Here is a 20,980-nt window from a genome sequence, read left to right on the forward strand (position 1 = left end):
TGTTGTGCTGTTTTGCCTGTAAAAATGCATAGACTCAGCCTCCCAAATCATTGTCTTAAACTGCTGTTCTCAAATAATCCCCCAACGCTCTCCTCCCACACACATAGGACTACAAACAAAGTTACCTTGTCTTATATTGCTTGAGTGGGGGAAAAAATGTTGCTGCAGTGAACAATGGGGGAACTGTATTGGTTTGTTTGGGTGAAAGCAGAGTGAGAGAAATTGAACATCAGGGAAGTTATTGCTCAGTTTAGAATGTATACTTTGTATGACGGCAGCATGCACATTTTTTGATTGCCTTCTCAAATGATTTTATGATCTCTCAGTAAATGCAGGAAATACCACCTTGCTTGTTTCCTTGCTGTGCTTGCTGTGATCCCATGTGCTAACTAAAGTAGATGGCATTAATTTTAGTTTCAGCACATGAAGTATAAGTAAATCTGGTTAATTTGGGATTTTGTTGTCCATGGTGGCTGCAGCATCTCACTTCAGAGGACAGGTTGGTGCTTCTAAGTTTGAGAGGCAGCTCAACGTGCAGGCCACACGCTGCCTCCCATATTCAAAGAATTCCCACTATTTTTCAGAAGCAGATAATTATTCACGAGTGTTGAGTATACAAGTTGGGAAATTAGGACTAGCTCTGCAGCAGGGAGTGAGGAGTGGGTATTTTTCCCAGCTAGCTATACCCACTCCTTTTTAGTTGGCATTTTTAAGTAGGAACTGTATGTAGTGAGACCTCCAGATGTTCAAGGACCTCAGGACATCAATTAAGTCATTTCTGAAACCCTGTTTTTCATGTCTAGTCCCTCATCTACTATATATGCATTTGAGATAATATTTCTCTTATCACAGTGCAATTATGCTGAAGAGAATGACAAAAAAAGCATTTTAATTCAGATCTCCCTCATGGCTTTTAAAAAAACTGCTTTTCAGAACATTTATACTGTGATTTGTATGAATTCAGGACTAAATTAACATTGTTCGGTTCCTCTGATTTTAATGATAATGCTTGTCTTGGTTCTGCTTAACTAATTAACATGGCAGGTTTTCTTTTTTCAAATAAAGCTTATCTATTGTACCTAAAGGAAAAGTTTCAATAATGTATTTATAAGGAATATGTGAAGGCAAGATCAAATATTAAAATGGTAATTAATTCTAGGCTTTGCAGCTTATGAAATTGTAATTGCATATTAATAGCTGCAAGTGGCTTTAGGTCTGATGAAAAAAATTGTTTCTGTAAAGGGGCATTCTTTCCAGAAGTGATATACTTTTTGTTGCGCTGGAGTCAAACTAGTATCTGGTGCCGTAATAGACCTGGGAGTTCACCTATCATTTTAAGTATCTGTCAAGAAGCTTATATATTTTTTAAAATCTTGCCATAAGGTCTTGCAAGAGCAAAATTATTTATAATGCTTGAAAGAGTCCTCTGATCATAAAAATACAAACATAAGAAATTTAAAAATGTATTAACAGAAAATACCAAATGCTTCTAAGTGTATATCTGGTACTATGGACCCAATCCTGTGAAATCCTTGAAACAAATTATATTTTATGATAGTTACAAACCAAACCCAAAATAGAAAAAAAATACAAATTAAAATTAATGGACAAAGTATACAATCATTCTTATATACCAATCCTCTGCATAATGCTGCATGAAAACAAACTCTTAATCTTGTCAGATTCTTATTAACTTCTTATTGGATAAGGGTCATAGGTCTTTAGACCCCAAAGAAGGAACAGCCTTTAAAATGCAGGGTTGGTGGTTTAAACAAGGCTCAGTTTAAAAAGAGTGTAACAATTTTTGTTTGAAACATTAAGGGAAACAAATGAGCAGGAGGGAGGGATCAAAGCTAGACTTGAAGACCTATTCCTTTTGGGCTTTTCTACAAAAAGCAAATGAGTGTCATAATGTAGCATGAATTCAAAGAAATCTCACTTCTTTTATTGTATTCTAATTCTTTGAAAATTGGTATTACATTGGTAAGTATAACTTTTAGTTCACCGGATTTTTTGATCAACCAGCACCCCCCATTCCTGCAACATACCAAATAAAGTTTTACTGTGGTATCACCACATTATGTTAAACAGGAGGTAGGATTGTTCCCACTCCTGCCGCAACCTGGAAGTTAATCTCTTTATGTGGATCTCCCTTTTCCCCACAGATGGGGCTATGGTAGCTCTGCAACACCATTCCAACCCCTTCTCTATTTTCCATACATGGCAGTTGCCCCCCTGCAAAGAAAGAAGTAAGACTGGGTGAGTAGCCCTGTGAAGATTCCAAAAAGAAGCAGTCTAGTGGTAATGTTTTCAAAAGCGATTAAGTGACTTTGGAGCCCAAGTCCTATTTTCAAATATAATTTAAGCACGCCAGATTTTTCAAAGGTATTTAGGGGTCTAAAGACAAAGAGATGTGCTTTTGAAAATCCTGGTAGGTACTTAAGCACATTAGGCACTGAACGTCCACTGATTTCTGTCAGTTCCTTCTCCACTCTGAAGTCTGGGGTACAGGTGTGGGGACCTGCATGAAAGACCCCCCCCAAGCTTATTTCTTGGGTTAAAACTTCCCCAAGACACAAAATTCCCCGTATCTGGGATTCAGTACGCTGCCACCACCAAGCAATTTAACAAAGAATCAGGGAAGAGACCACTTGGTGATGTCGTCCCCCAAAATATCCCCCCAAGCCTTATACCCCCTTTCCTGGGGAGGCTTGAGAATAAACAAGATGAGCACAGACCAGCCTTAGGTTTTTAGGACCCTAAAAATCCAATCAGATTCTTAAAAAACAGAACTTTATTAGAAGAACAAAAAAAGATAAAAGAAACACTCTGTAAGATTAGAATGGAAGATAATCTCACAGGCAGTCAGATCCAAAACATAGAGAATCCCTCTAGGCAAAACCTTAAGTTACAAAAAGACACAAAAACAAAATACACCCTCCAGCATAGTGAATTTCACAAGCCAAAAACAAAAGAAAATCCAACACATTTTCTAGATAGATTACTTACTAACTCTATAGGAGTTGGATTGCTTGCTTTCTTGATCTGTCCCTGGCAGAGGCATCACACAGACAGACAAACAAAGCCTTCCGATTTGAAAGTATCTTGACCCCTTATTGGTCATTTTGGTCAGGTGCCAGCCAGGTTACTTGAGCTTCTTAACCCTTTACAGGTAAGAAGGTTTTATAGTACTGTATCAGAGCTTCTTAACCCCTTCCCTTTATATTTCTGACCATTTCAATGGGAGTTTTGCCTAAGTAGGGACAGCAGACTTTGACCCTATACTTATTAGAGATGATTAAACCATGGTGGTGGAGGAAATCATAAACTTTCTGTCCCCCTGTTTTTTATTATAGGGGTAGCCGTGTTAGTCTGGAATTGTGAAAGCGGCAAAGAGTCCTGTGGCACCTTACAGACTAACAGACGTATTGGAGCATAAGCTTTCGTGGGTGAATACCCACTTCAGAAGCATCCGACGAAGTGGGTATTCACCCATGAAAGCTTACGCTCCAGTACCTCTGTTAGTCTATAAGGTGCCACAGGACTCTTTTCTGTTTTTTTATTACATTTCAAATTTGGAAAAATTTCAACCACCTCCAATAAATAAAGAATCTCTAAGAAAGAAGTGAACAGAGAACAAGAAAATATTAGAGAACATTTTTAAAACAATTTACTTTAAAAAAGATAAAATCTTGTGAGGTTATATAGTAATGCAATAGATGAAGTATGCTACTGGTATAGGAAAAAAATTGGGATTGGATAGAGGCTTCATAAAATGAGAAATTGTATAATTCACCTAAGGCATCAGTCCTCTCAGAAAATTCCTACAGCCTGATGAGAAAGGCATGAGCACTTATGGCTGTCCTTCATTTTATCTGTGATTCAGTTTCACTGAAACTCTTCTTACAATGATCAGAGTTCACCAAAAAATTGAAGGCATTCGGGAAGGGAAATTGGCATACAAATTAAGCATGTATGGGGATGATCTACTAACTGTTCAAAAACTGATTTCTCCATCTTCTGTAACCTACCCATTATGAAATAGTAGGTAAGTGTAAGTTACAAAAATAATTGGAATACATCCAAGCATTTAGATATCAATTGATCCTCAAGATAACTCTGCTCATATTTTATTTAGAGGGTTTTCTGTGATGCTCATCTGTAATATCCCAGCACTTCAAGCATTTTGCAAACTCATATCCAACTAATGAGGTTTTGTTAAACCAAAACATGGCATATGCGCAACTGTTCAGAGGCATAAAGGGGAAAGGTTCCCTCTAAATGTTTACCGTCCCTTTGATAACCTTTTGCTCTGAAGTTGCAGATCTAATTTATGCCATGTCCAGGTGGTGTCCCTTTTTATGTTTTTAATATGGTTGCCCCCACCCCCATCCCAAACATGGCATATTAAGCCCAACTCTACTTTCTTTAAAATGTGGAGCTTATTATCTCTTTATGGAGACAAATTTCTAGAGAAGTTTCAAGAAAGGATTAGTCCTCTATATGAAGAATAGCATCTACCATTGCACCAACTAGGATAAAAACAAAAAAGACTATTAGTTCTCTTCATGTTTCTAGGGAGAGAGGGGGAGGTAAGCCAATTAACAGCAGGGGAATTTTTTTTTTTTTTTGCGTGCTATAGTACTTAATTCGAGTGGATTATGAGCATTTCATACCTACAGGTAGCTGGCATTGGCTACCATTCAAAATAGGTTACCAGGCTAGATGGACTATATATGGCCAAGTCCACTGTCATGTTTCTAACAGAAGATGCAGCATTTTTCTTGATATAAGACTAAATAGTAAAGGTTCCTAATTAACTCTTTCCCCAAAAATGAAAAGTACTTCCAGACTTCTGAAATACAATAATAGATATGGTCATGTGTCTTTACAGAGATATGGCTTTAGGATAGAAAGAATATTCTAACAGAGAACTTGATAGCAAGGATACAGCGAGGTATGATATAATTAGGGTTGTTAATTAATCACAGTTAACTCACACAATTAACTCAAAATAAAATTAAAAAAATTAATTGTGATCAATCACTCTGTTAAACAATAGAATACCAATTGAAATTTATTAAATATTTTGGATGTTTTTCTACATTTCAAATATATTGATTTCAATTATAACACAGAAAACAAAGTAGACAGTGCTCACTTTACATTATGTTATTAGAAATATTTGCACTGTAAAAAATGATAAACAAAAGAAATAGCATTTTTCAATTCACCTCATACAAATATTGTAGTGCAATCTCTTCATGATGAAAGTGCAATTTACAAATGTAGATTTTTTTTGTTACATAACTCCACTTAAAAATAAAAAAAATGTAAAACTTTAGAGCCTACAAGGCCACTCAGTCCTATTCTTGTTCAGCCAATTGCTCAGATAAACACGTTTGTTTACATTTACAGGAGATAATGCTGCCCGTTTTATTTATAATGTCACCTGAAAGTGAGAACAGGCAGTCTCATGGTCTTTTTGTAGCCGGAATTGTAAGGTATTTACATGCCAGATATGCTAAACATTCGTATGCCCCTTCATGCTTCAGCCACCATCCAGAGGACATGCTTCCATGCTGATGATCCTTGTTTAAAAAAAAAAAAGTGTTAATTAAATTTGTGACCACACTCCTTAGGGGAGAATTGCATGTCTCAGTCTCGGATGATGACCCAGCACATGTTCATTTTAAGAACACTTTCACTGCAGATTTGACAAAACACAAAGAAGGTACCAATGTGAGATTTCTAAAGATAGCTACAGCACTTGACCCAAGGTTTAAGAATCTGAAGTGCCTTCCAAAATCTGAGAGGGAGGAGATTACAGCTATGCTTACAGAAGAGTTAAAAGATCAATACTCCCATGTGGAAACTACAGAACCTGAACCACCAAAAAGGAAAATCAACCTTCTGCTCGTGGCATCTGACTCAGATAATGAAAATGAACGTGCATCGGCCCGCCCCACTTTGGATTGTTATTGAGCAGAACACATCATTGGCATGGATGCATGCCCTCTGGAGTGGTGGTTGAAGCATGAAGTGACATATGAATCTTTACTGCATCTGGCACGTAAATAACTAGTGACGCTGGCTACCACAGTTCCAATGTGAATGCCTGTTCTTACTTTCAGGTGACATTGTAAACAAGATGCAGGCAGCATTATCTCCTGCAAATGTAAACAAACTTGTTTGAGCGATTGGCTGAACAAGAAGTAGGACTGAGTGGACTTGTAGGCGCTAAAGTTTTATATTGTTTTATTTTTAGTTCACTTTTTTAACATAATTCTACATTTGTTAGTTCAACTTTCATGATAAAGAGATTGCACGACAGTTCTTGTATTTTTCAATTCATCTCATACTTTTTTTTTACAGTGCAAATATTTGTAATAAAAAATAATATAAAGTGAGCACTGTACACTTTGTATTCTGTGTTGTAATTGAAATCAGTATATTTGAAAATGTAGAAAATATCCAAAATTATTTAAATAAATGGTATTCTATTATTATTTAACAGTGTGATTAATCACTATTAATTTTGAAAATGTTTGCTCTGAACTTGTGAATCCAGGCATGGGACTCCTCCTTTCTTCTCTTCCCCACCCACCCCACTTTCCCATCCAGAATGACTATTAGAATCAGATGGGCCATCAAGGAACATCCCAATACAAAGGATTGGTTAATGGCTCCATTGCACCTTGGAAATGCTATGTGCACAGAAACTGATCCTGTGGACTTGGAAGCTGAATGAAAGAAATAAAACAAAGTAACAGGAAAATTTTCCCATCTCTTTTCACTGTGTAAACTCTGATAGGTCCAGAGACTCTAAACTGTAACCAGAGATCACTGTGCGCTTTGTATTCTGTGTTGTAATTGAAATCAGTATATTTGAAAATGTAGAAAATATAACAAAAAACATTTAAATAAATGGTATTTCTTTTGTTTAATCACACGATTAATCACAATTAATTTGTTTAATGGCTTGACAGCCCTATATCTAATCTGTATCATAATGTAATCAGACTGTCCTCACTGATACACCTTGATACATACCGTGCATCAATTCATTCTACATGTGTGAAACATATATTATGTGGAGACTCTTGTATAATAATAATAATACAGAAGTGAAACAACTGAGGAATTTTCATTACATTTCTAAAATAAATCAGAAACTCAACAATTTCAATTTTTGCAGTCTAAGGATTCGTGGTATGTAAAACAGGGACTGTGGAATCACATATCCATCAAATTATTAGACTGTAGATCTAACTTTTTAATAAAAAAATTGAAATAATCTGGAGACTAAAACAAAGTAATGCCAGAAATAGAGGAAAAACAGCAAGGACAAGGAATATAGTAAAACAGATTGACAAGCACCTGTAAAATTGCTGCATACACAGTACGCTCAAAATTACATGTCATGGTCTATAAACAAAGCATTTGCAACAGCTGAGTTATCAAAAGGGCTCAGTCCAAGACTTTAAAAATGTATTTTGTCATTTATGTAAAAACATTTTGGTGGAATCAAAAGTCAAAGTCATCAAAATATTTAAAACTTTTATCTGCAAGGGTTGGAATTTACTCAAACCCTACAGTGATGAGTATCACAGAAATGAATTACAATGGTAAGGAAAAGGTTAGGGCTCTGAAACTTTTAAAATACCCCAAATTTAATTTTTAGTACCAATTTAAATGTGGCCAGATATACATTTTGGAATAAAAGGAGGAATTTGGTTATTCAGATTCTTACAATTATTACCTGTCCCTTGCCCTGTAATGGATATCACAGCAACAAACAACAATTACAAATCTCCCTTCAGTATAGGTAAATATATAGTATTTTAAAATCATTATGTAGCTATCTCTACAAAGTATTTTGAAATGCTAGATTGTTAGGAATGGAGAAACCTAAAAGTAAGCACCAAAATGAAATCAAACTTGCACCTTTAATGGGTTTTTTTGGGGTGGGAGGGAGAAGGGGAGAAAGGGCATGATTCCTTGCCCAGAAATCAAATCTGGTTCCTATCAGGAACTCAAATACAATTAAAGATGCAATATAAAAATTTGCTGGAAATCCAATATCTGCATGCTTCCTCCACTTCCACTAACTCTTCCTGAGCTACTCCTGCTAGAATGATTATCCTGTTTAAATGCATGTATCATTTTTGTATCTGAAGTTCTGAATATTGGCTGTGTACCGGCATCATACATATGTGCTGGTTTCAGAGTAACAGCCGTGTTAGTCTGTATTCACAAAAATAAAAGGAATACTTGTGGCACCTTAGAGACTAACCAATTTATTTGAGCATGAGCTTTCGTGAGCTACAGCTCACTTCATCGGATGCATACTGTGGAAACTGCAGAAGACATTATATACACAGAGACCATGAAACAATACCTCCTCCCACCCCACTCTCCTGCTGGTAATAGCTTATCTAAAGTGATCATCAAGTTATTCCCGGGAAACACCCACCAGGTAAAATTTACATTAAGGCCAGGCAGCTAGGTATTGATGACCCATCAAGGACACTTAGCTGTCACAATCCTCCATAGAAGAAACTTATTCCAGCCCGATAGCTCTTCCCCTGAATGCCTCAGCAACAATATAGGCAATGGCTACCCCCTGTGAGCCATCAAAACATGTAAGGACATGTCATATGCTCATGTGAGCCCTGACTCCATCTTAGGCCAGTATCTTTCCACAGAGACAGTATATTTCCAGGCACATGGCAAAAGATATAAAAGACCCCTGAGACCTCCATTTTTGCTTCTTTTTCTGCCCTGATTCTCTGGACTGTGGATTTACAACAAAAAGGAGCATTTTGAACTATGGGCTGAGGACCTTCTATTACTGGGTAGATCTGAGTTATATATTGACCTGGCTATGTGGCTGATCTCATGGGAATAGAAGAAACCTTTGTTTGATGAAATTGGTTTCAGTAACCACTCACTCATCATAGAGTCCAGTGTCTGAGTGGCGAGACAAGGGCTAGAATGTCCAAGGAGACTGCATCTTTGACTTTCTGTTAGCCAATGGGGTGATACAAAAGTTCACTTTTGTTACTGGCTTGGGATAATCTAATGCTAGAATAACCACCAATTTTGGGGTGTACCTGCCCCATTTCTCAGCAGTTTGTCCTGAATTTGGCATTCTCAGCTGTGACCCACTGAGGCACGGTGACAATCCCTCACCCACCCTTTTCAGTACCTTTAAATCACATCTAATTCTGGTAACTCAAGTATTTACTCCAGTCTCAAAGAACAGGTTGTTAATCAAGGAAATAAGGCATAGTTAATTATGTGCATGGGTTGTGCTTTAAATTACTCTTATTAGCTGTGTTCATCACTTCCTAGCATATAAGCCAGGTGTGACATTGCAGTTCTTCCTTTAACTGCTACTCATAGAAATTACAGTTGGAGACAGACTTAATCCAATTAGCAAGTGTATCCTCCTGAGAAAAGTGAAAAATTGCTGACAGTTGCAATGACTGCTATTAGTGATCTTCTAGTAAGAGATTCTCTAATAGACTTTTACATGCACTAAGGTGTCACATTAGGCAACAGACACATAATGAAACATTTCAAATATAAGACTCATCTTTCCAACAACATATGTGATGCCACCACCACCACCTCTTAAAAGAAAGGGGAAAATATTACAGTTTGAAGCAACTATATCTGAGTAGACATGGTTTGTGGGGTGAAAGAGAAATGCATTGGTGTGAAAGATACATACACCTGTGCATATATAGGTATGTATATCCATTTAAAGGAGATAGCATGAACCAACTGCAGCCACTTGAGTACCACACACTATCCTAAATTGCACTTAAATTTGCATGTCAATACAAGTGCAACAGAGAGCATAATGTGATTTATGTAAATGAGATTACCATGGGGTGTGTTGGATGTTGCAGAGGTTAGGAATGTTTGCAAGTGATAACTCACAATACTGAGTATTATGTCCCATAGTTATACATATAGGAAATTCACAAGCAGATTTTGTGGACCTGTGTGGTAATCTTTTCATGAGTGCCTTTTAATTTATAAACTCAAGAAAGACTAAGAGATTCATTGCTTTGTACTTCCTGTAAAGTATTCCATGTTTAGCCTGATCCTGTAGTCGGACCTCATTAAAAAGGTAGTCTTCATATTGCTCTTTTAAAAATTGAATCTGCAGTCTGAATTTTTTGCCTAAAAAGCAAAAGCTGTGTCTGACACCTCCTTTTGTGTCTCTATGTTCCTTCACATGTTCTACATTCCATATATTTCTGGTTTCACTTATAGTGGTTACTGTCTCCATAGTGGAGAAATCCAATGTTATGTATTCCACTGTTCTGATGTGTGTATTTCATGCTGCAAGTTTTACCAAGCGGCAACCACACACTGAGATTGTAGTCTGTCAAATGAACTGTGTGTGGGTAACATACCTGCATGAATAGAACAGTGAGGTCTAGGGAAAAGAAAGCTAATATCTTGGGGGTGCAGCTGAGGGTAGAAATCAAGAACAGATTAACAGCAAAAGACACTTAGTGAGAGCTGCTAAAGTCAGTTCAGAATAGTACTTTTTTTTAAACATGATCAAAAATAACAATCAAAAGACTAAGATACAGAACAGAGACTAATGATCTCCATGATCCCTTATGAGACCTTATCAGAATGATACAGCTGTTACTCCAGCCGCTATTGCCTAGTGAGACAGATAAGTCATGTTGAGTTCAGAAATAAAGTTTCAGCAACAAAAACTCATTGCATAGCATCATGGGAACTACAGTGAAAATGACTAGGTTGGCATAGCCCAAAAAGCAAACATTGCTGTGGGGACAGAAAGCTTACTCTAATGAGTCCGCAGTATGTATTTTGCCCTCTTGAAGCTCATTACTATGGTTCAGATGTTTCCGGGGTGTATCCTCAAATGATCCAGAGAATTACATAAAACTATTACCTAATCAAAGTGCAAAATTCATTGACGTGTGATGTAATTAAGCAATAAATGTGCTCATTAAACAGGAATTGGAAATAGATAAGATTTTAGGGTCAAGTCCTTCAACAGCTAAGTCTGTCCTCAAGATAATCTAGTACAGATGCAATTTATTAGTTTAACAATTTAATGAAATCACATATAATTAGAAAAGATTTAATCAGTGTTTATACTTATTTGACTAGAACTACATGAAAAGAATCTCAGAGTTGGAAAAATATTATGAAAGTAGATCTATTTAACCTTTTTGAATAAGATTGCTTGCTATCTGCCATACAAGTCTGACAATTTTTGGAAATGGAAAAAGGGCATTGTACTATAAATAAATTCTACAAAAACTTGAGAAACACTGCTGTGAAAATGACAAACTTCTGCCAGCTGTAAATCAAAAAAAGAGGAACTGTAAGATTCTATCCAGAGCAAGATGGTGTCATTTTTCATGATTAAATGTGTGATCATTACTAGAAAGAGCACACATTTGCCATTAAATGATTTCATTAAATATTGTAAAACAAATGTATACATGTGAGAATCAGATGTTGTTGTGTGCCTCTAACTCATAGTTTTTTTACAAAGAAAAAAATAAACCCTTACTCCAGTTAGTAAAAAGTTTCCTGCACGAGTAGTCCCATTGAAATCAAGGACTACTCATAACAGCAATTAATCACCAAGGAGTATTGGGACCCTTTTTTAGATAACCTTATTCTAAATTTAAACTAAACCTTTGGACTAAGAGAACTGAGGGACTCTTCACATAGGAGATATAGGTAATACTAAAAAGTTTGTCTGAAGTTTCAGTGCATATTTTGCAGATAGAATTGCAGTTTTTCAGATCATATATAGGTTCTATGAAAAAAAAATTATGACAGAAGAATGCAAAAGCCGACAGCAGGTAGGCTAAATAACATTGTGCTAACATTTCACGCCAGAGACTTGAATTTCTGTGTATTTAAGTTCTTGTTATATCACAATCATCACTGCAGTATTTGATCACCCATGACTGGAAATCTCAATAGTGATTTGTTCACATCACAAAACCATCACACATTTAATAATTGGCAGTGTCTGCCCTGGGGAAACTAAGATCTATAGGTAAAATAGAAAAGTGGGCAGGTCAAGCCTCAAAGCCTGGAGTGCATTAGTAAAGAGGTGTGAGTGGAAGCCTGAACAGTGCATAACTGCAGTATGTTTGACTGAGTCCAGACTGAATTATCAGACTTCCAAGATAACAAAAAAGGAGAGGATTTTGTTTTAAGGATCTTTCTTTAGAGTACTTCATTCCTAGCCTATAGACACACTGGTCTGGATTTTCAGTGTATTTGAATACCTTAAGTGTCCACAGGAAGATCCACCTGGGTAGGAATCATCTGACAGCCTCTGAGTATGGTTGACACAGAACCCCAGCTGCTGTAATGGTCCCTGGGGGCAATTGGCAGCTGGAACAATTTACAGCAGCTTTCAGGAAGCTCTAGGTTGCGTCAGGGATTAGGGTAGTGGCAACTAGGCTCAGGAATGTTGGGGACAAGACACAGGCAAGTCCTGCAACCACCTTTTGCACTCCTCAGGGTAGAGCACTCTTTTCTTCGGGATGACCAAAACTCTAAAAACAAACCTCTTAGTTAAGCCACATTCTGAACCTGAACTTTTCAACCTGCCCCAATTTCAAATGCAAAGACCCTATTACAGGCTATGATGTGCTGGAGAAGTTTGGATCCCCAACTGCTAGGCTGGCTCTGATCTGTATCATGAACTGAATGGAAACCACAGTACAAAGACTACTGATCTATAGCCTAGTCCATCTGTTAGTTGATTCTACGGATAATTTTTTTAATGTGCTTGTATATTGCATAGAACAATGGTGTCCCGATTTCAGTTTGGGCCTTTAGGCAGTACCACAAATCAAATAATAAAAAGTGATTAAGATATACAAATGATGTACACACAGTAAAAGGAACAAAGGTGTTAACACAGTTATCTTCTCCACCTATCCAAATTGTTTTATAACTTCCAACTTGTTGACAAGTGCAACAGAGACAAGTGCAGAGTCCTGCACTTAGGATGGAAGAATCCCATGCATCGCTACAGACTAGGGACTGACTGGCTAAGCAGCAGTTCTGCAGAAAAGGACCTAGGGGTTACAGTGTAGGAGAAGCTGGATATGAGTCAACAGTGCGCCCTTGTAGCCAAGAAGGCTAATGGCATTTTGGGCTGTATAAGTAGGGGCCTTGCCACCAGATCGAGGGACGTGATTGTTCCTCTCTATTCGACATTGGTGAGGCCTCATCTGGAGTACTGTGTCCAGTTTTGGGCCCCACACTACAAGAAGGATGTGGAAAAACTGGAAAATGTCCAGCGGAGGGCAACAAAAATAGTTAGGGGACTGGAACACATGACTTATGAGGAGAGGCTGAGGGAACTGGGATTGTTTATTCTGCAGAAGAGAAGAATGAGGGGGTATTTGATAGCTTCTGTCAACTACCTGAAAGGGGGTTCCAAAGAGGATGGATCTAGACTGTTCTCAGTGGTAGCAGATGACAGAACAAGGAGTAATGGTCTCAAGTTGCAGTGGGGGAGGTTTAGGTTGGATATTAGGAGAAACCTTTTCACAAGGAGGGTGGTGAAGCACTGGAATGCATTACTTATGGAGGTGGTGGAATCTCCTTCCTTTGAGGTTTTTAAGATCAGGCTTGACAAAGCCCTTGCTGGGATGATTTAGTTGGGGATTAGTCCTGCTTTGAGCAGCGGGTTGGACTAGATGACCTCCTGAGGTCCCTTCCAACCCTTATATTCTGTGATGCTATGACAGTGTTGAATAGCAAATGGTTGCCAGCACCATCCAACTTTAGTGTGTGTATACATTCTGTAAGTCTATCCAGAATGCAAATACATGCAAATTACTTCTTTCCATAGCTCCTTTACAGAAAGTAATGAAGAATGGGAGCAAAGGTGAAGGATTAAGGATCTGCTACCAGGACTGTCTTCTGCAAGATGCTTCATGCAGTAATATCTGAGCTCCAGGGAGGTCTGCAATGGCCCAAGAAACAGCTTGCAGGATCAGAGCCCAAAACATCCCATTTTTAAATTTCACAAAGATACAAAGTGAAATCTTGCCCCATTGAAGTCAATGGAAGTTTTGCCTTGGACCTCCAGAGGTGCAGAATTTCACCCATAGTAAAGGACACTAAGCTACTTATTTATTAATGCAAAATTCATATAAATCCAGATTGTACTTCTAACAAAAAAAAATCTAAATCAATAAATCCTTGTATATCTTCAGTATCAAAGTACCTGTCTCCAATGGTCACTTTTCCGGAACAAATTTTTAAATAGAGATGCCTAAAATGTGTATGCAAAATTGTAATTGCAAATGGCAAGCGCTTGTCTAGAACAGGCTGAAGCCTCTGTACCTAAACCTAAGAGCTTGTTTGCAACAAATTCTCTATATCCTGAAAGCATCAACAATGAGGCCAGTTAGTGTCATTAACCCTTGTGAAATGGATATCTGTGCACTAGGATCTAGACTGAAAGCACCTCTTCATCCCATATAGCTGACTACAGTAATCAGAGAATGACTTTCAGTCACTATCAACCAAGGTCAGATAGGGATCTTGACCTATTAGTAAAAGTACCAGTTATCCAAATTAAAACCTGACCGCATATTCTTAAAGATGTTTAGAGATGTAGCCAATCCATAACTTTAAAGTGAATTTCTTCCGGTCTTTCCCCTATCTGAGCAGCATGACATGTTTGACCCTTCCTGAAGTTTAAGGGCTGTAATAAAATGTGTTGTTTTAATGAAATGGTGAACTGCAAGATAATTGTCATGTGACCTCATTCCTGTTTTGTGCTCAAAGGTTCTCATTTGTAATGGGCTGAATGTTTTTACAACATTCCAGAGGTTGCAGGGACATTCTGCATATACCTCACAAGCAGTATCACAGGTTATTAAACCATAAATTCAATCTCTTTTTTCCTACAAGGATGACAATGCCTCTGCTGCTCCCATGACAGTACTGCTTGAGAACAGCATCAGTATGGTATGTTTCTAGGAGGAATGTTTAGGAAATAATTCTGAGATGACTCCAGCAGACCAATATGTCAAAAATACTGGTGCTGTACCTGAAGCCTAAATGAAAAAAGTGGTCGGTCTACTTCTTTTTATAACAACGTGCTTCATCAGCTTTAAAAAATAAAAGGAACTTTGGTTTAGATTGTAATTTTAGACACAGCCTTGCTCAAAGGATGGGGTGTTAAATTGTACCACTCCAGGAGCAGACCTAGGAAGCATAATGACTCAGGCTATACAGCAAAATTTGTGCATGGGCTAGCCTGACCAAGCAATTCAGTTAGCGTGGGAAACAATAGCAACGAACAATACAAGTAGCACAAAGCCAGCATGGACCCTGGGTACATACTCAGATCACTGGACTTCTCTGAAATCTGTGCAACATTGTCTTCACTAAAACAATGAAGAATCCGGTGGCACCTTAAAGACTAACCGATTTATCTGGGCATAAGCTTTCATGGGTAAAAAACCCACTTCTTCAGATGCTGCATCTGAAGAAGTGGGGCTTTTTACCCATGAATGTTTGTGCCCAAATAAATCGGTTAGTCTTTAAGGTGCCACTGTACTCCTCGTTGTTTTTGTGGATACAGACTAACATGGCTACCCCTCTGATAATTGTCTTCATTGCTCTTGTTACCAGGTCCGGTTCTAGGCACCAGCTAAACAAACTGGTGCCTGGGGCGGCACTGCTGAAGGGGCAGCACTCCGGCAGCAGCCCCGGCGGCAATTCGGCGGCAGCCCCTCTCCGTTGTTTCCCGTGGCGGCAATTCGGTGGCAGCTCCCTCCGATGTTCCTGTTCTCTCCGGAGGCGGCATATTTGGCAGGTTTTGGGGTTTTTTTAACTGCTTGGGGCGGCAAAAAACGTAGAGCTGGTCCTGATTGTTACCCACACTATCTAGGTCTGTGAAGCACTTTTGCTGTGTAGACATACAACTCGGATAGAGGGGTTTTTCTAAGGGTAGCAGGGGCAAATTACGGCTTTTAGCCTGAAAACACACACATATGATGCAAGCCTATGTCACTACCGGCATCAGCTCTGGCCAGCAAATGGTAATCGAAGCCTAGCCCTCACCCCATCTACTCATCCCCTGCCCCTTTATTCTCCCTTGCTATAGAGCAAATGATTGGGTGTTAGTAAGTAGCATGCAACACAGGCTTATTTCTCATCAACCAGAGCCTAGGTTCAGGTTGCGCTGCAGGGCAGTAAGAAGAGTTCTTACTCCTTTGTATGGGCACAGAGTCAAATTTAGGCACCTAAACATGCAGATAGGTGTCTAGACACCTAAGTCTTATTAAAAAAGATGGAAGCTAGGCAGCAAGTGGGGGCCTAAATACCTTTAAAATCTGGCCCAGAGTTCAAGTCATAATCTAGCCCGTTCATTAATAGATATGCTTATGAATTTTCAGACTGAGAAGCCACCACTCCTATTTAAAATGTTTCCCATCCTAAAAATAATTTTATGTCTCCTAGCTTGATTTAGTTTTGTTGTAAAGCCACCTGCTGTTATATTCAAAGGGTAAAATTTTAGAGAGAATCTGGATCTCTTATTTTACCTGGGTCTTCTTATCATCTAACTTCTACTGTAATGGTGAGACGATTGACAATGTCTCTTCTATTTTTCTTCTTGTCTTCCTCCTCCTCCTGCATATATTTTAAACTTACTTTTATTTTAGAAGTGTTTAATATTCTAGGCCAATACAATTTAGAAAACTGAAATACTTTCTGTCCAATTCAAAATATCAGAATAAACTATAAAGGTTGATATATATTTTTGTATTAAGTGTGGTTTTTTACCATTTGCTGGGGTTTTTTTGAATGCAAGAAGTAATCCCCCCTTACTATTTCCATACCTGGAACTTAAGTTTTGAAAAGTTAAAAGAAATTCAGAGCACGTGTATTGGACTGTAAATAGTAATTCCACTTTCCCCCCGTTTGCTTATACTTGGATTGTAAAGTCTTTGGGGTAGGGGCGGTCTTGACATTATATGTGCCTAGGACAATGGGGGTCCTAACTGGGATCTCTAGGTACTACTGCAGTATAAATATTTATTAAAAACAACCAGCAGCAAGAGCAAATGGACATTCAGACTGTTGGTACTTATTAATAAAGGAAGTACCAGGCATCTAAATGAGATTGCAGAAGCAATTGCAAGGGCATGTGGTGACAGTCATTTATATGCAAGTTAGCATTTTGGATTAGTCATATGCTTTGTTCAATACATTTAAAAAGTAAAATTATTTAATGGGGACTAAAGAGGGTTTTGTGATTCAGGAACAGGACTAGGAGCCAGGAGACTTGGAATCAACTAATGCATTGATTCAGTCTAGACACAAAATTGTATTATTTATATTGATAATTACATTTTAAAAATACTAAGTTAAAAACACATTAAGGTTGCAAAAATCAAATACACAGGAGTTAGAAAATGCCAGAATTAAGGCTGCTTGTGCAACCTTAACTCAGCCCCCTGGTGCATATGCATAATGATTACTAATTATTTTTAATGTGATCCCCACTTCACTCAGTAAATGAGTAGTTAATATGTCTTTTTATCCTCCACATTTAGTGTGTGACCATAGGTCTTATTTACTGCACATCAGTCAAACCTTGACTAAATACAAAATTATTAATTACCTTGTGGCCATTTCAAAATCATAGCACTATAGTATCTGAGTGCTTCACAAGCACAAATTAATTTATCTTCACAGCACCCCTGCAAGATTAGCTGATGGTATTATCCCCATTTTATAGCTGGAGAATTGAGGCACAGAGAGATTAAGGCCATGATCATCAGAAGTATGCATTATTTTGGGAGCCCACCATGAGACACCAAAGGCCTGATTTTTCAGAGTACTTAGAATTTTTATAACACTTTATGTTCAAAGGGCAGCTGTGATTGATTTCTGTTGCAGTTGTGAGGACTCAGTCTTTCTGCAGCTCTAGCGGTCTCATGTAGGGTCGACAGAAAAATAAAGAAAACACAATGAGAAACCAACCGTGAAAACGTTTTTTGAAAGTGACTTGCCCATGCCCAGCATCACACAGACTGAGAAAAAACAACAACAACAAAACGCCCACAAAAAAAAAAAAAACAAATTCAATCATATAGAACCATATTAACCCTTAATTTGTTTTATCAGCATCGCTCAAACCTTTAGATTCACAGTATAAACCTCTACCACCTGGACTAACTTTGTAACTGGTAACAGTTGTCTTCTATTATCTTCTCTGTGGACCAGCTGCTTGATGGGGGATAAGTCACAAACTTTGCTGTTGCTATTTGCAGATAGCAGAGGAGTGTAGAGGCAGAGGGCTGCTGGTTCTATTTCAGGTTCTCTGGGGAAAATTAGCTCTATTAGTTACAAGCTCTTATGCCCCTATGCTGCTAGCCCATCTCTGGTTCAGTCTACCCTTAAATTATATTGTCATACCGAGTCAGTGGTATTAAAACTGCACCCAATGTAGCTATGCCAGCATAACCCCCCTTTCGCCACTATAGTCACAAGTACTTTGATGCAACAAGGCTTCTGTTGATGTACCTTATGTAATTTGGGGAGATGGTATTCCTACACAGATGAAAAAGCAAGTGCTTTGGAGGATAGGATTAAAATTCAAAATGATCGGGACAAACTGGAGAAATGGTCTGAAGAAAATAGGATGAAATTCAATAAGGACAGATGCAAAATACTCCACTTAAGAAGGATCAGTTGCACACATAAAAATGGGAAAGGACTGCCAAGGAAGAAGTATCTCAGAAAAGGATCTGGGGGTCATAGTCTATCACAAGCTAAATATGAGTCAACAGTGTAACACTGTTGCAAAAAAAAAGCAAACATCGTTCTGGGATGTATTAGCAGGAGTGTTGTAAGCAAGACACGAGAAGTAATTCTTCTACTTTACTCTGTGCTGATTAGGCTTCAACTGGAGTATTGTGTCCAGTTCTGGGTGCCACATTTCAGGAAAGATGAACAAATTGGAGAAAGTCCATAGAAGAGCAACAAAAATGATTAAAGGTCTAGAAAACATGACCTATGGGGGATGATTGAAAAAACTGGGTTTGTTTAGTCTGGAGAAGAGAAGAGTGAGGGGAGACATGATAATTTTCAAGTACATAAAAAGGTGGTTACAAGGAGGCAGGAGAAAAATTATTCTCCTTAACCTCGGAGGATAGGAGAAGAAGCAATCGGCTTAAATTGCAGCAAGGGAGGTTTACATTAGATATTAGGAAAAACTTCCTGTTTGGGTGGTTAAGCACTGGAATAAATTGCCTAGGGAGGTTGTAGAATCTCCATTATTAGAGATTTTTAAGAACAGATTAGACAAACACCTGTCAGGGATGGCCTAGCTAATACATAGTCCTGCCATGAGTGCAGGGGACTGGACTAGATGACCTCTCGAGGTCCCTTCCAGTCCTACGATTCTAGGATTCTATGATCATGGGTAATCTTCAAAGAAGGGCTGACCTGAACAGTCAGAGATCAGAGTTAGTAGAGGTTGAATATTGCTTCACACTGAATAAGCGTAGGTAAAACCCTATCTGCAAGCTATAAGCTTTTCAGCTCATTTGCGTTGCAGCTAAGCAATAATTCTCTTTAAGATAAAGAGAAATATTTCTCTTTAAGATAAAGATAAATATTTAGGTAGACTTTCCTTGGCTCTTCACCAAGAGCCTTCAATAAGGCCAAATTCTGTTTGTTAAAACTCCCATTGGAAACCTCATTTGCCCAAAGAAAGAAAGACTTGACTATTTATAACTATGGCAAATGCATTTCTTTGGTTTCACATAGTATATTAACTAACAAATGTGGGTTTTCTCTTTAAATATTTTTTCTTTTCAAATACGTCTAAGTTACAAAGAAAATGTCAACCATTAACTTTTCCCCCTAACAAGTTTTCAGAAGTTTGTAAAGATCAATTATGGGTGGATTTCCTTTGAAAATTGTCATTATTACTTTGAAGGTAAAAGGGGAGAGTCCATTTCTTAAGAAATCCCACAAGTCTATGGAAAGTCAGCAAGATGAAATCTCTTAAATATATGTTAATGATAGGTGGACATCTTGGTTTAAGTTTGACTCATATTGCATAAAAAGTCATTTTGGAAATCTATAACTCATTTACATTCATGTACGCTACTTCTCCAACATAACAGTACTCAAGCAAGCATCTGCTTCATCAAATTAAATGTGTTTTCCCTATTTTTATCATCTTCATCTCTAGTCCCATATTTGCCATAGTCTAAATCAGCACAGCCCTTTTACATTATTAATAAAACCCTACTAGCAAAATAAAAAAGTTGTAATATTTAGTGTTTTGCTTCCTAGCTATGTTGCAAAACTTGCTACTGAAGTCATCATCTATCTTTCACAACAAATGCAAGAACTTGAGAGCTGACTGAAAGTTGCAATCAAGGCATCAACAACATGTTGTAGTTATTAATTATAATACTCCATTACAAAGGCTGAAAAAATCTACAATGTTTTTGACATTTCTTCAAGGACATCTATACCACAGAAACAGGATAGTGACTAGTACTGAATCACAAGCTTAATGACTGCTTAATTTTTTAAGGAATATGACCAACTTCCATTAAGTGCATGCTGCTTTCAGTTTCTATGTAGAAAGTCAAAAGCATCAAAATCAATACTGCAAAGAACTTCCTTTTAAGCCTATAATCAATGCTGAACAAACATCAATTATTAACAATGGATGTGGTTTGGGTTGTTTTACTTATGTCTACTTTTAGAGTACTTGTAAAGGATTGCTACTGTCAAGTGCACCCATTAAATAGAGATCACAGCCCTGAAAACAAGAAAAAAGGTTCAAAACTGTTGACAAGTAACTAGTCTCAGATACTTTGTTTAGGTTCTAAATTTCTCTTTCCAAAGCCCTCCAATATCTTCTGCTAAATCTGAATTTCACCGTTTGTGT

Source organism: Lepidochelys kempii, chromosome 1 (genome assembly GCF_965140265.1).
Source record: "Lepidochelys kempii isolate rLepKem1 chromosome 1, rLepKem1.hap2, whole genome shotgun sequence".
Lineage (NCBI taxonomy): Eukaryota > Metazoa > Chordata > Testudines > Cheloniidae > Lepidochelys > Lepidochelys kempii.